The sequence below is a fragment of the Mobula hypostoma genome, chromosome 3 (genome assembly GCF_963921235.1).
Source record: "Mobula hypostoma chromosome 3, sMobHyp1.1, whole genome shotgun sequence".
NCBI lineage: Eukaryota > Metazoa > Chordata > Chondrichthyes > Myliobatiformes > Myliobatidae > Mobula > Mobula hypostoma.
Genome location: NC_086099.1, coordinates 174,971,994 through 174,986,414, shown reverse-complemented (window position 1 = coordinate 174,986,414; position 14,421 = coordinate 174,971,994). Strand labels below are relative to the sequence as shown.

The window sequence follows — 14,421 nt, the reverse complement described above, 5'->3', positions numbered from 1 at the left end:
CCAGAATGATCCTTGTGAACCTCCTTTGAATGCTGTCCAATGCCAGCACATCTTTTCTTCGATAAGGAGTCCAAAACTGTTCACTACACTCAAGGTGAGGCCTCAGCAGTGCTTTTAAAGCCTCAGATTCACATCCCTGCTCTTAAATTCTCAACTCCTTGAAATGAATGCTAGCATTACATTTGCCCTCCTTACCACTAACTCAAACTGCAAGATAAATGTTCGGGTTTTCTGCACAAGGACTCCCAAGTCCCTTTGCTTCTCAGGTTTTTGGATATAATCCCCATTTATAAAGTGGATGACCATGCAATTTTCAACATTATATTTCATTTGCCACTTTCTTGCCCATTCTCCTGATCTGTCTGAGTCCTTCTACAGCCTTCTTGTTTCCTCAACACTAACTGCCCCTCCACCAATCCTCGTATCATCTGCAAACCTGGCAACAAAACCATATATTCCATCATCTAAATCATTGATACAGAGCATAAAAATAAGCAATTGCAACACCGAACCCTGTGGACCACCACTAGTGTGTCACCACGGTTAGGATATGGCCCAAGTGCAGAGTGAGAGACACTGAAACAGGTCGATAGTTCACAGACTATAATAAACGCTAGGCCAAACAGGGCTGTTAACTAAAACTCTCAAAGGAAAACGAAGCCTACACTGCAGCTGAAAAGAACATCTAAACATTAAACGAATACCACTAGTCTTCAGAGCCAATTGATTAGAAAGTCCAATATCTCAGGAAAGGCCGAAAACAAAACAGCAGTGAAGCATTGCTATGCTCTGTCCAAGTCTCAACAAGCACGACGACGACAATAATGGAGTTAAATACTATCACAATTAAATAATAATTACCTGACACATGCAAATTCACAAGCGCAATTGTCGTATCTACTGCGCTGCTGAAACCATGGTTGTGACAGGCAGCCAACCAGGAGGATCCTTTTATTCCCACTCACTGCCTCCTAGCAATCAGCTCTAACCATGCAAGTGACTTTCCTGTAATACCATGGGCTCTTAACTTGGTAAGCAGTCTCGAGTGTAGCACCTTGTCAAAGGCCTTCTGACAATCTGAATATACAACATCCACTGCATTCCCTTTATCTGTCTAACTTGTAACCTCCTCAAAGAATTCCAACAGGTTCATCAAGCAAGATTTTCCCTTAATGAAACCATGCTGACTTTGTCCTATCTTGTCCTGTGTCACCAAGTACTCCATAACCTCATCCTTAACAATAGACGCCAACAACTTCCTAACCACTGAGGTCAGGCTAACTGGCCCATAATTCCCTTTCTGCTGCCTCCCTTCTGCATAAAGAATGGAGTGGTATTAGCAATTTTCCACTCCTCCAGAACCATGCCAGAGTCCCTGATTCTTGAAAGATCATTACTAATGCATCCACAATCTCTACCGCTACCTCTTTCAGAACCGTAGGGTGCTGTTTATGTACCCTCAGATCTTTCAGCTTCTTGAGCATCTTCTCCCTTGTAATAGTAACTGTACTCACTTCTCTTCCCTCACACCCTTTAACATTTGGCACACTGCTAGTGTCTTCCACAGTGAAGACTGATGCAAAATATTCATTTAGTTCATCTGCCAGCTCCTTATCCCGTTATTTCTACTCCCTCATTTTCTAGCAGTCCTATATCCACTCTCATCTCTCTTTTATTTTTTACATTCTTCAAAAAGCTTTTACTATCCACTTTGATATTGTTTACTAGCTTGCTTTCATATTTCATCTATTCCCTCCTAATGATTCTTTTAGTTGTTTTCTGTAGGTCTTTAAAAGCTTCCCAATCCTCTATCTTCTCACTAATTTTTACTTTGTTATATGCCCTCTCTTTTGCTTTTACATTAGCTTTGACTTCCCTTGTAAGCCATGGTTGTTTCGATTTTGACATTTGAATACATCTATCCTGCACCTTCCCAGAATCTCACGCCATTGCTGCTCTGCTGTCATCCCTGCCAGCATCTCCTTCTAATTTACTCATACCACTGTAATTTCCTTTACTCTACTGAAATACTGCTACGCCAGACTTTATTTTGTCTCGATCAAATTTCAAGTTGAACTCAATCATAGCCATGGCACCCCTTCTACCCACCTTCCTATCGCTCCAAAACAATGTCTAACCTTAGAAAATTTGTAAAAGTGCAACAAGTTCATCCACCTTATCTCTTATACTCCATGCACTGATTTATAACACTTTGAGATGTACCTAATAAAGTGGCCACTGAGTGTATGCCTCAATTATGTCATCTGGTTGTTGCCTTTTTCCATTTTGTTGAAGTGATCATTGCTAATCATTCAATTGGACCTCCAGTGTGTAACCGAGATGAGATGTTCACTGCAAGTTTTGTATCACCATTGTTGCTCTGATTCCTCTCCCAACCCAGCCTCCTAGCACAGGTCAGAATCTCAAACCGAAACCTTGTGTTATTTTAAGATGACACTAACGCATTGCTGTAGGGAGAGGTTTAAATTAACTTGGCAGATAACCTAACTCAGGAAGGTGGCAGTGAAATGGAGAAAAAGACTCAAAAAATTATGAGAAATAAATAGCACCAGGACAAGAAATAGGCTAGAAGGACCAGGCTAAAATGGAGCACAAGAAGATATAAGAACAGTTTACAGTACAAGTGCAACTACCCACAAGGTCATTGCAATAACAGAGACCCAACTAAACAAACAACATTAGTGATTCTAAGGTTCCTTGACAGAATGTATTTAAGAAAAATAGGGATGGGAATAAAGGAGGGGGAGCAGCAATGTTGATTCAGGATAATATTGCAGTGCTGGTGAGACAGAATAGTCTGGAATAAATAAAGACAAAATCCATCTGTTCACAATTACAAAACAATAGAGGTGTGATTACACTAGTGGGATTAGTCTACAGCCAGCTGGAAGAGGAAATGTAGCAGAGCAAACATGCAAGCAAGGAAATTGCAGAGATTCAAAGTGGCATGGTAGTGTAGCGGTAAAGGCTGATTTACACTTGTGTGTATGGGCTACGCTGTAGCCTACACAAGTGGCCTACACCGTTGTGAGCATTTATACTTGTGCGTTGGTGTGTCTGCGTCGCTCTGCAATTCACTGCCAAAACACTAGTTGGCGGTGGGGTTTCTATGCCACTGTGTTGAGTTTCTTCCTGTACTTCAAACAACGGCGATTGAAACTGAGTGCATCATGTTGGAGTTGGAGCTCATGTAGAGCTTAGAACGCTCAACTCCCATTCTTCTTCTCTCTTCTCTCTCAATTCTGAAATGGCGGAGAAGAAGCAACCAGAAATGCGTAGGAGGAAATGCGATGCTACCAAGCGGACCAATCACAGTTGTTGCGGTCTGCGTCGCCGTTACGCATAGTTACATTTTTGGAGAGGTGTGCATTAGCTCCCAACTATGAGCTTCTTTCAACCACAACTCAGTGATCTTCCGGTCAAGGTGGAGCCAGCAAACAACGATTCCTCAGACAACATCTTCCAGATAGCCAGGCTCTTAAAATATTTCACTTTTTGTACACCTTCTGCTTGTTCTTTTTGTCTTGTTTGTGTTACGGAAACTGTTGAAACTGATGACATGCGGTTTGGAACTCGATCAAATGATCTAGTGCTCTGCTGTGTCCGGAGAACTGCATTGTGAAGATCAGAGATGGGGACCTGAAAAGGACCGAGAGCAGGAGCTAACTTGTGGAAAAGACCAGAGTTAGAGCGCGAGATCATGTATGACTCCATCTCGAAACAGCGAGGAAGGCTGACGCATCAAAGTGAATGCAGAGGGAATCAGTGATTGCTCCCGAGGCCACTGGGACATTGACGGTCAGCAGCTGAGTTAGCGGTATTCCTACCTGGGTCAGTGGTATTTAGACTCAGTCAGCAATGTCTCCTGACGACAGTCAGCAGCCAGGTTGGCGGTGTTTGGACCTGGTCAGTTATCGCTCCCAACAGAGACCACTTGGGACGACGACAGTCAGCAGCCAGTTTGGCGGTGTTTGGAGCTGGTCAGTTATCGTTCCCAACGGAGGCCACTTGGGACGACAGTTAGCAGCCAGGTTGGCGGTGTTTGGACCTGGTCAGGGATTGCTCCCAGCAGAATCCACTCGGGCGACGACAGTCATCAGCTGCATTCAGACCCAGCGTGGTCGCTCTTCACGGAAGATCTGAGTTCATGCAGCCGCTCTCCTCACATGCTGATGGAAAGATGTTTTTGATATTCTAACATTTATGTGATTATTGAACTGTACTTTATATTGGCCTCCTCCTGTTTTTTGGTGTTTTCTTCCTTGTGGCCAATTGGCAGGTGGGTGATCTATTAGTCTCTTGTGTGTGTGAGGGGTTGAGGGATCTGATGCTACTATAATTGCTCTTTTTTGCAAGTGAGGAAGTTGGGGATTGTTACTTGGGGATTTGTTGCTATTGTTGCTGTTTTTTTCTGCAAGAGGGGGATATGGGATTTGATGCTATTGGCACTGTTGTTTTTCTACAGGGAGGGGGAGTGAGGAATTTCGGGGTTTGCAAATTTTGTTTTTTTTCCTTTTTGTGCTGGGGGGATGAGTTGTTGTCTCTTCTTTCAACAACACCCATTGTCTCTCTGTACTTCATGGCTATGAGGAGTGGACAAATTATCAAAGTTGTATTGTACTTGCACTTTGACAATAAACTGAACCTTTGAACTTCTGATGTCAATGACTTGCCAATGTCTAATTGTGGTATAAATCACCTACTTTATTCCATATACTGTGTGCATTCAAATGTAACACATTCAGTCCTGTATTAATAACCTTTTTGATTTTGCTCCTATGTTACATTTCAACTCATCCCGCTGACTGCCTCTTCACCATTTACTAGCTACGTTAGTGGCATCCGTAAACTTAGCGAGTGTGTATACTTTCAGTGCCTTTTTGGATCATAGAATCGTACAGCACAGTATCCGTCCCTTTCAGCCCACCTTGTCCACACTGATTGTGACGCCTATGTACGTTAATCCAATTTGCCTGCATTAAGCCTGTATCCCTCTACATCATTCCTATTCAAGTCCCTGCCCAAATGGCTTTCAAAACATTGTAATAGTATCTGCTTCCATTACTTCCTGTGGCAGCTTGGGCCAGATATTCACCAGCTTCTGTATGAAAACCTTTCCCTTCACAGCTCCTTTAAAATTTTCCTGTCTCATCCTAAACCTGGGGTCTTTAATTCAAGAGTCATGCCTTTCATCATCTTATAGATCTCTGGATGGTTACCTCTCAGCCTTCTACATTCCAGTGAGAAGAATCACAGTCTATCCAATCTCTCCTTATAACTACATCTCTCTGTTCCAGGCAAAATCTTGGTGATTCTCTTTTGCACTCTCTAAGGCTACCACATCCCATAATCCGGCAAGAAGAACTGTACATAATACTACTCTAAATATGGTCTAATGAATGCTTATTCAGCTGTGACATGATGTCAAAAATCTTATACTCAATGCCTTAGCCTAAGGATATATACAAGGATTCCAAATACCTTCTTCACTACTGCCTATCCAGCTGTGGCATCACTTTCACAGAGATATGGTCTTCCATCCGAAGGTGTACATGAATGCTGTTAAGAACCCTGCCATTTACTCTATATGTCCAACTAGAATTTGACTTCCCATAGTGCATTACCTCACAGTTGTCTGGATAAAATTCCATCTGTCACTGCTCCATGCAACTTTCCAATTGATCCAAGCCCTGCTGTATATTTAGACAAACTCCTTCACTCTCTATGACTCCACAAATCTACTAATGATATCATCCACATGCAAATCTACTAATGATATCATCCACATTCTCATCCAGCTTGTTCACGTCTACGTTAAACCACCAATCTTCTTTCTCTGCTAAGATGTTATATTATACCATGAGATTTTATTTTTCTCAATAATCATTCATACAGCATTTTATTTATTGCCTTCTCCAAATAAGAATACAGAACCATCACTACTTCCAATTAATCCACTCACCTGTTCTTTTTTCAATTAACTCCAATAAATTGGTCAAATGTGATGTCCTTTTCATTGAACCATGTTGATTCTGAGCGACTATTGTGAATTGTTCCACATTGCCTGCAGTGACAGATATTAAATGGCTTTCTGCCTCTCTCACTTATCGAACAGCTGGTAGTGCTGTGGAGAACAGGTCTGCAGACCATACGTAATTCTGCACTGGAAGTTAGATGTTCAAATACATGAAGGTCCACACATATAAGAATGTGTCTCAGTTATCTGACAGCTCCAAGAGATGGAGATACAAGGAGAGATGCAAAGCTCCCTTCTAGCTTTCTGCCTTTCTTTAGTTTATTCATCAGACTGAGGTTGCAAGTTACTTCTTAGATAGCTGGTGCTAGTGTCGCATCTCGGAAGATCTAACTGACTTCTGAGTTACTTCTGTCCATCAAAATAAGAGTTCTTTGCTTTTCATATACCAGTTAAGTGTTTTAACATTCCTACCCTAAACTATTTGTACCTGGGTGTTTGAAGCAGTATATCCATATCTCCACTTAATAAGACTATGGGATTTTAGTATCCAGGAAGAAACACATAGCTATTATTTTTTATAACAATGTGGTAACTGAATGACTATACCTTTGTGACCCTGTGATATCTGCCTCAGAACACGACATCAAAACATCTTTAAAAAGGGAGAACAGTCGTAAGGTGTCAGGGCCTGACTACGTATCTGGTAGGGCACTGAAATCCTGTGCTAACCAATTTACTGGAGTATTCAAGTACATCTTCAACCTCTCACTGCTACAGTCAGAGGTTCCCACCTGCTCAAAAGAACATCAATCTCTCTGGTACTCAAGAGAAGGGTGAGCTGCCTCAACAACTATCATCCAGTTGCTTTCACACCTACTGTGATGAAATGCTTTGAGAGCTAGATCATGGCTAGAATTAATTCCTGCCTAAGCATGGGTTTGGACCCACTGTGATTCACCTACTACCACGATACACCCAGTGACCACGTTATTAGATACACATGAACATCTGCTCATTAATGCAAATATCTAATCAGCCAACCATGTGACACCTGTGGTGAAAATGCTTTGCTAAGTGAGAGGTCAGAGGAGAATGGCCAGACTGGGTCAAGCTGATAGGAAGGCAACAGTAACTCAAATAACCACTATTATAACAATGGCATCTCTGAACACGGCGAACCCTCAAGTGGATGGACTACAGGAGCAGAAGACCACAAACATACAATCGGTGACCTCTTTTTAGGTACAGGAGGTGTAAAGCAGATGTGTCAGGTTGCTGTTTATAAATTACAGCTCAGCGTTCAACGCCATTATTCCCTCAGTAAGTTTCAAAACCTGAGCCTCTATACCTTTCTCTGCAACTGGATTTTTGATTTCCTCATCAGAACACAAACAGTGTGGATCAGAAATAACATCTCCTCCTTGCAGGCACACTTCAACGACGTGTGCTTAGCCTGCTGTTCTATCCCCTTTACAGCCTTCACTGTAGAGCTAGGCACAGCACAAACACCATCTATAAAGTTACAGATGTTACAACTACTGTTGGCAGAATTTCAGATGGTGACAAGGAGGCACACAGGAGCGAGATAGATCAGCTGGTTGACAGGTGTCACAACAACTTTGCACTCAACATCAGTAAGACCAAGCAACTGATTGTGGACTTCGGAAAGTTGAGGGAACACACCCTGTCCTCATCAAGGGGTCAGCAGTGGACAGGTGAACAGTTCAAATTTCTGGGTGTCAATGTCTCTGAACTTCCCTCCAGTTGCACTCACCCCCATCATTGCAAAGTGCTTTGAGAGACTGGTTCTATCACATCTGAAATCCTGTCTTCCCACTACCCTGGACCCCCATCAATTTGCCCATCGCACCAACAGGTCAATAGAGGATGCCATCTCCACGGCAATTCACTCTACCCTGACCCACCTGAACAGCCCCAGCTCTTACATCAGAATGCTGTTCATTGACTTTCGTTCGGTATTCAATACTGTGATCCCCTCCAAACTGATCGCCAAACTTCGCCAGCTTGGTATCAGCTCTTCCCTCTATAATTGGACCTTGAACTTTCTGACTAACAGACCCAATCAGTTAAGTTAAACAACCTCTCCTCCTCCACTCTCACCCTGAACACTGGCGTGCCTCAAGGCTGTGTGCTGAGCCCTCTTCTGTACTCCTTTTTCACCTATGACTGCATTCCTGTACATGGTTCTAACTCCATAATCAAGTTCGCAGACGACACCACAGTGGTTGGCCTGATCAGAGGGGATGAGGAGACGGCCTACAGGGACGAGGTCCAGCACCTAGCCGCATGGTGTGCCGAAAACAACCTGGCCCTTAACACCCAGAAGACCAAGGAGATCATTGTGGACTTCAGGCATGCCAGGAGTCACACTCACATCCCCATCTACATCAACGGAGCTGTAGTGGAGTGTATCAAGCTTCAACTTCCTTGGTGTCCACATTTCCGAAGATCTCACCTGGTTCCTGAATTCCTCCATCCTGATCAAAAAGGCGCAACAGTGCCTTTATTTCTTGCAGAGCATCAAGAAAGCTCATCTGTGTCCTAGGATACTGAGGACATTTACCGCTGTACCATTGAGAGCATACTCACCAACTGCATCTCAGTGTAGTATGGCAATTGTCCCGTATCGGACCGCAAAGCACTCCAGTGTGTGGTGAAAACTGCCCAGCGGATTATCAGCACCCAATTGCCCACCATTGAGAACATTTACCATAAACGCTGCCTAGTCAGGGCAAAAAGCATTATCGAGGATGCATCTGACCCTAACCATGGACTTTTTACTCTCCTCCCATCCGGTAGGCGCTACAGGAGCCTCCACTTCCACACCAGCAGGCACAGGAAGAGCTTCTTCCCTGAGGCTGTGACCCTGCTGAACCTCACATCACAGCGCTAAGCAGCATTGCACCCATATTGTACTGTCTCAGTACTTTTATATTTGTGTGCTGTAGCACTTACTTTTTGTTCGCAGTTATTTTGTTAATAACACTATTCTTTGCATTTCTGGTTAGATGCTAACTGCATTTCATTGGGTTTGTATCTGTACTCGGCACAATGACAATAAAGTTGAATCTATCTAATATTGATGCAATTACAAGGCAAGCAGCCAGCAGCTATATTTCATTAGAAGCTTCGGAGGATTTGGTGTGGCACCAAAGACTCTTGCAAATTTCTATGGATGCATTCTAACTGGTTGCATGATTACCTAGTATGGAGGCACCAAGACACAGGATTGGAAGAAGCTGCAAAGGGTTGTAAGCTCTGATTCAGATTTATTCATCACAGCGCAGAGGATTTAAAAAGAAGACCACCCTATACAGTGGGCAGTGGAGTGAGTGGCAGCAGAGTGTAGGGCTTTGGCTCAATGGGCTTAGGCGGTAACAGGAAGAGGCAACAGCGAGGCACAAACTCTTTTCTTCCCCTTGGTGAATCGGCCCAGACAGACGGAGGAACAGCAGGGCTTACAGAGCTAACGGTATGAGCTAACGGCTTAAAAAGTTTGTGTGTTTGGCAAGGTAAGTGGGTGAGTAGACTAGTTTTTCCCTGTTTCATTCCTGTAGAATTAGGTAGCATTTCTGCAAGGTTAGTTCTTTGTTCAGGGTGTCAGATATGGGAATCCTGGGAGGCCTCCAGCCTCCATGCTGGCCATATCTGTGCCAGGTGCACCGAGATGCAGCTCCTCAGAGACCGTGTTAGGGATCTGGAGCAGCAGCTTGTTGACCTACTGCTTATTAGGGAAAGTGAAAAGGTGATAGACAGGAGCTACAGGGCGGTAGTCATCCCTAGGCTACAGGAGTCAGAAAACTGGGTGACTGTCAGGAGAGGGAAGGGAAATGCCCGGATAATGGAGAACACCCCTATGGCTACCCCCTCAGCAACAAGTATATCGTTTTGGATGCTGTTGAGGGGGATGACCTGACAGGGGACGCCCACGGTGACCGGGTCTCTGGCACTGAGCCTGGCGCTGTTCTGCAGAAGGGAAGGAGGGAGAAGAGGAATGCGGTAGTCATAGGGGATTCCATAGTCAGAGGAATGGACAGGAGATTCTGTGAGCCTAATAGAAATACCCACATGGTGTGTTGCCTCCCAGGTGCCAGGGTATAGGATGTCTTGGATCGGGTCCAGAATATTCTGAAGGGAGAGGGCGAGCAGCCAGCTGTCTTGGTACATGTTGGTACCAATGACATAGATAGGGCAAAGGAGGAGGTCCTGAAGAGAGATTTCTGGGAGTTAGGAAGGAAGCTGAGAAGCAGGACCTCCAGGGTAGTAATCTTAGGATTGCTACCGTGCCACATGCTAGCGAGGCCAAGAATAGTAGGATCAGGCAGATGAACGCGTGGCTGAGAGACTGGTGCAGGGGGCAGGGCTTCAGATTCTTGGATCTTTGGAATCTCTTCTGGAGGAAGTATGAACTGTTGAAAAAGGACGGGTTACACCTGAACCCGAAGGGGAACAATATCCTCGTGGGAAGGTTTAATAGAGCTGTTAGGGAGGGTATAAACTAATTTGGCAGGGGATGAGAACCGGAATGATAGAGCAGGGGAGGGGGAAAACAGAAATAAATCTAAGATAGTGAGCAGTAAAGATGTCAGGAAGGACAGACAGGTGATGGGGCAAATTTGCAACCATTGGGATGAGTTGCAGTGGAATAACGTTGCAGTGCAATCAAAGCAAATTGTACCAAATACTGGACTTAAGGTGTTATAGTTAAATGCATGCAGCATAAGGAATAAGGTGGATGATCTTGTCGTACAGCTACAGATTGGCAGGTATGATATTGTGGCCATCACTGAGACGTGGCTAAAGGATGCATGTATCTGGGAGCTGAATGTCCAAGGATACACGGTGTATCAGAAGGATAGGCAGGTAGGCAGAGACCTTATTGGTGGCGTGGCCTTATTGGTAAGAAATATATTAACTCATTAGAAAGAGGTCACATAGGATCGGAGAATCTTAATGGGTTGAGCTAAGAAATTGCAGGGGTAAAAGGACCCTGATGGCAGTTATCTACAGGCCTCCTAACAGCTGCAGTGATGTGGGCTACAAATTACAACAGGAAATAGAAAAGGCTTGTCAAAAGGGCAGTGTTATGATAACTGTGGGAGATTTTAACATGCGAGTGGATTGGGAAAATCAGGTCGGCACTGGATCTCAAGAGAGAGAATTTGTAGAATGCCTACAAGATGGCTTTTTAGAACAGCTTGTTGTTGAGCCCACAAGGGGATCAGCTGTACTGGATTGGGTATTTTGTAATGAACTGGAGGTGATTAGAGAGATTGAGGTGAAGGAACCCGTAGGAGGCAGTAATCATAACACGATTGAGTTCACTGTGAAATTTGAGAAAGAGGAGCCGAAATCAGATGTGTCGGTATTTCAGTGGAGTAAAGGAAATTACATTGGCATGAGAGAGGAACTGACCAAAGCTGACTGGAAAGAGACACTGGCGGGAAAGACGGCAGAGCAGCAGTGGCTGGAGTTTATGCGAGAAATGAGGAAGGTGCAAGACAGGTATATTCCAAAAAAGAAGAAATTTTTGAATGGAAAAAGGATGCAACCGTAGTTGACAAGAGAAGTCAAAGCCAAAGTTAAAGCTAAGGAGAAGGCATACAAGGAAGCAAAAATTAGTGGGAAGACAGAGGATTGGGAAGTTTTTAAAAGCTTACAAAAGGAAACTAAGAAGGTCATTAAGAGGGAAAAGATTAACTATGAAAGGAAGCTAGCAAATAATACCAAAGAGGATACTAAAAGCTTTTTCAATTATATAAAGAGTAAAAGACAGGTGAGAGTAGATATAGGTCCGATAGAAAATGATGCTGGAGAAACTGTACTGGGAGATAAGGAGATGGCGGTGGAACTGAATGAGTATTTTGCATCAGTCTTCACTGAGGAAGACATCAGCAATATACCGGACACTCAAGGGTGGCAAGGAAGAGAAGTGTGCGCAGTCACAATTACGACAGAGAAAGTACTCAGGAAGCTGAATAGTCGAAGGGTAGATAAGTCTCCCAGACCAGATGGAATGCACCCTCGTGTCCTGAAGGAAGTAGCTGTGGAGATTGCGGAGGAATTAGCAATGATCTTTCAAAAGTCAATAAATTCTGGCATGGTTCCGGAGGAGTGGAAGATTGCAAATGTCACTCTGCTATTGAAGAAGGGGGTAAGGAAGCAAAAAGGAAATTATAGACATGTTAGCTTAACATTGGTGGTTGGGAAGTTGTCGAGTCGATTGTCTAGAATGAGGTTACAGAATACCTGGAGGCATATGACAAGATAGGCAGAACTCAGCATGGTTTCCTTAGAAGAAAACCCTGCCTGACAAACCTATTGCAATTTTTGAGGAAATTACCAGTAGGCTAGATAAGGGAGATGCAGTGGATGTTGTATATTTGGATTTTCAGAAGGCCTTTGACAAGGTGCCGCACATGAGGCTGCTAAACAAGATAAGAGCCCTTGGAATTACGGGAAAGTTACATACGTGGATAGAGCATTGGCTGATTAGCAGGAAACAGAGAGTGTGAATAAAGGGATCCCATTCTGGTTGGCTGCCATTTACCAGTGGTGTTCCACAGGAGTCTGTGTTGGGGCCACTTCTTTTTACATTGTACATCAACGATTTGGATTATGGAATAGATGGCTTTGTGACTAAGTTTGCTGATGATACAAAGATAGGTGGAGGAGCCGGTAGTGCTGAGGAAACTGAGAGTCTGCAGAGAGGCTTGGATAGATTGGCAGAATGGGCAAAGATGTGGCAAATGAAATACGATGTTGGAAAGTGTATGGTCATGCACTGTGGTAGAAGAAATAAACGGGCAGACTATTATTTAAATGGGGAGACAATTCAAAGTTCTGAGATGCAATGGGACCTGGAAGACCTCATGCAGGATACCCTTAAGGTTAACCTCCAGGTTGAGTTGGTGGTGAAGAAGGTGAACGCAATGTTGGCATTCATTTCTAGAGGAATAGAGTATAGAGCAGGATGTGATGTTGAGGCTCTATAAGGCACTGGTAAGACCTCACTTGGAGTACTGTGTGCAGTTTTGGGCTCCTTATTTAAGAAAGGATTTACTGATGTTGGAGAGGGTTCAGAGAAGATTCACTAGAATGATTCCAGGAATGAGAGGGTTAACATATGAGGAACGTTTGACCGCTCTTGGACTGTACTCCTTGGAGTTTAGAAGAATGAGGGGGGTCCTCATAGAAAGATTTCGAATGTTGAAAGGCATGAACAGAGTGGATGTGGCAAAGTTGTTGCCACGAGAGGGCATGACTTAAGGATTGAAGAGCGCCCATTCAGACAGAGATGCCAAGAAATTTTTTTAGCCAGAGGGTGGTGAACCTGTGGAATTTGTTGCCACGGGTGGCAGTGGAGGTCAAGTCATTGGGTGTATTTAAGGCAGAGATTGATAGATATCTGAGTAGTCAGGGCATCAAAGGTTATGATGCAGGGGGCAAATCACATGTGTTGCCATACATTCCAGCACCAATGTAGCATGCCCACAAGTGCTTGGCAGAACAACACACAACACAATAAAACAGAACATACCAAGAAACAAAGCAACAACAGACCAGCAAGCCAGTTCATCCTATACTCCCAAACAATACCCAGGCACATGCACAGTCCTCTAACATGAGGGCTCCACCACTGGATCTCAACTAGGCTTCTGATTGGCCTTTGGGCTTCAATCCAGACCTCCGATTGGCCTTCAGACTTTGATCTTCAATATCAACCAACAAATGCGGGTAACGATGAATGAGGACCCTATATGAGAACACAAACTCCAGGTCCCAAATAGGCTTGTTGATAACAAGACACTGAAAACTAGGCTCAAACTCCAATCACACCCATGCTGCTGGCCTTCGAACGCGGAGCGCAGGCATAGATTTGGGCTTAGACACCAACATATCCTCAAATTTTCCTATATCGCTTTCTCTAATCCCTAAACTGACCCCTAACTCCCCTCTCTGTCCCCAAAGACATCCTTTCAAAGCTAAAACAAACTTAAAAACTAACTAAATCTGAACTACTAGCTCAACAGAGACCATAGCTCAGTGCTATTTTGAATTGAACTCAGCCAACTCCATCATGGGCACCCCAGTAGAATCAGAATCAGAATCAGGTTTATTATCACCGGCATGTGTCCTGAGATTTGTTAACTTAGCAGAAGCAGTTCAATGCAATACATAATCTAGCAGAGAGAAAAAAATAATAAATTTTTAAAAAACATAATAATAAATAAACAAGTAAACCAATTACATTGTATTGAATAGATTTTTAAAAAACGTGCAAAGACAGAAATACTGCATATTTAAAAAAAAGTGAGATAGTGTCCAAAGCTTCAGCGTCTATTTTGGAATCAGATGGCAGAGGGGAAGAAGCTGTTCCTGAATCGCTGATTCAGCCTTCT

At 43.7% G+C, this 14,421-nt stretch overlaps 1 protein-coding gene across 4 annotated transcripts in view; it reads right to left on the bottom strand.

Moving 5' to 3' along the window:
- Positions 1-14,421, bottom strand: part of LOC134343612 (G patch domain-containing protein 8) — an 893,392-nt gene that overhangs the window by 431,554 nt on the left and 447,417 nt on the right. The gene's annotated exons all lie outside the window — the stretch shown is intronic.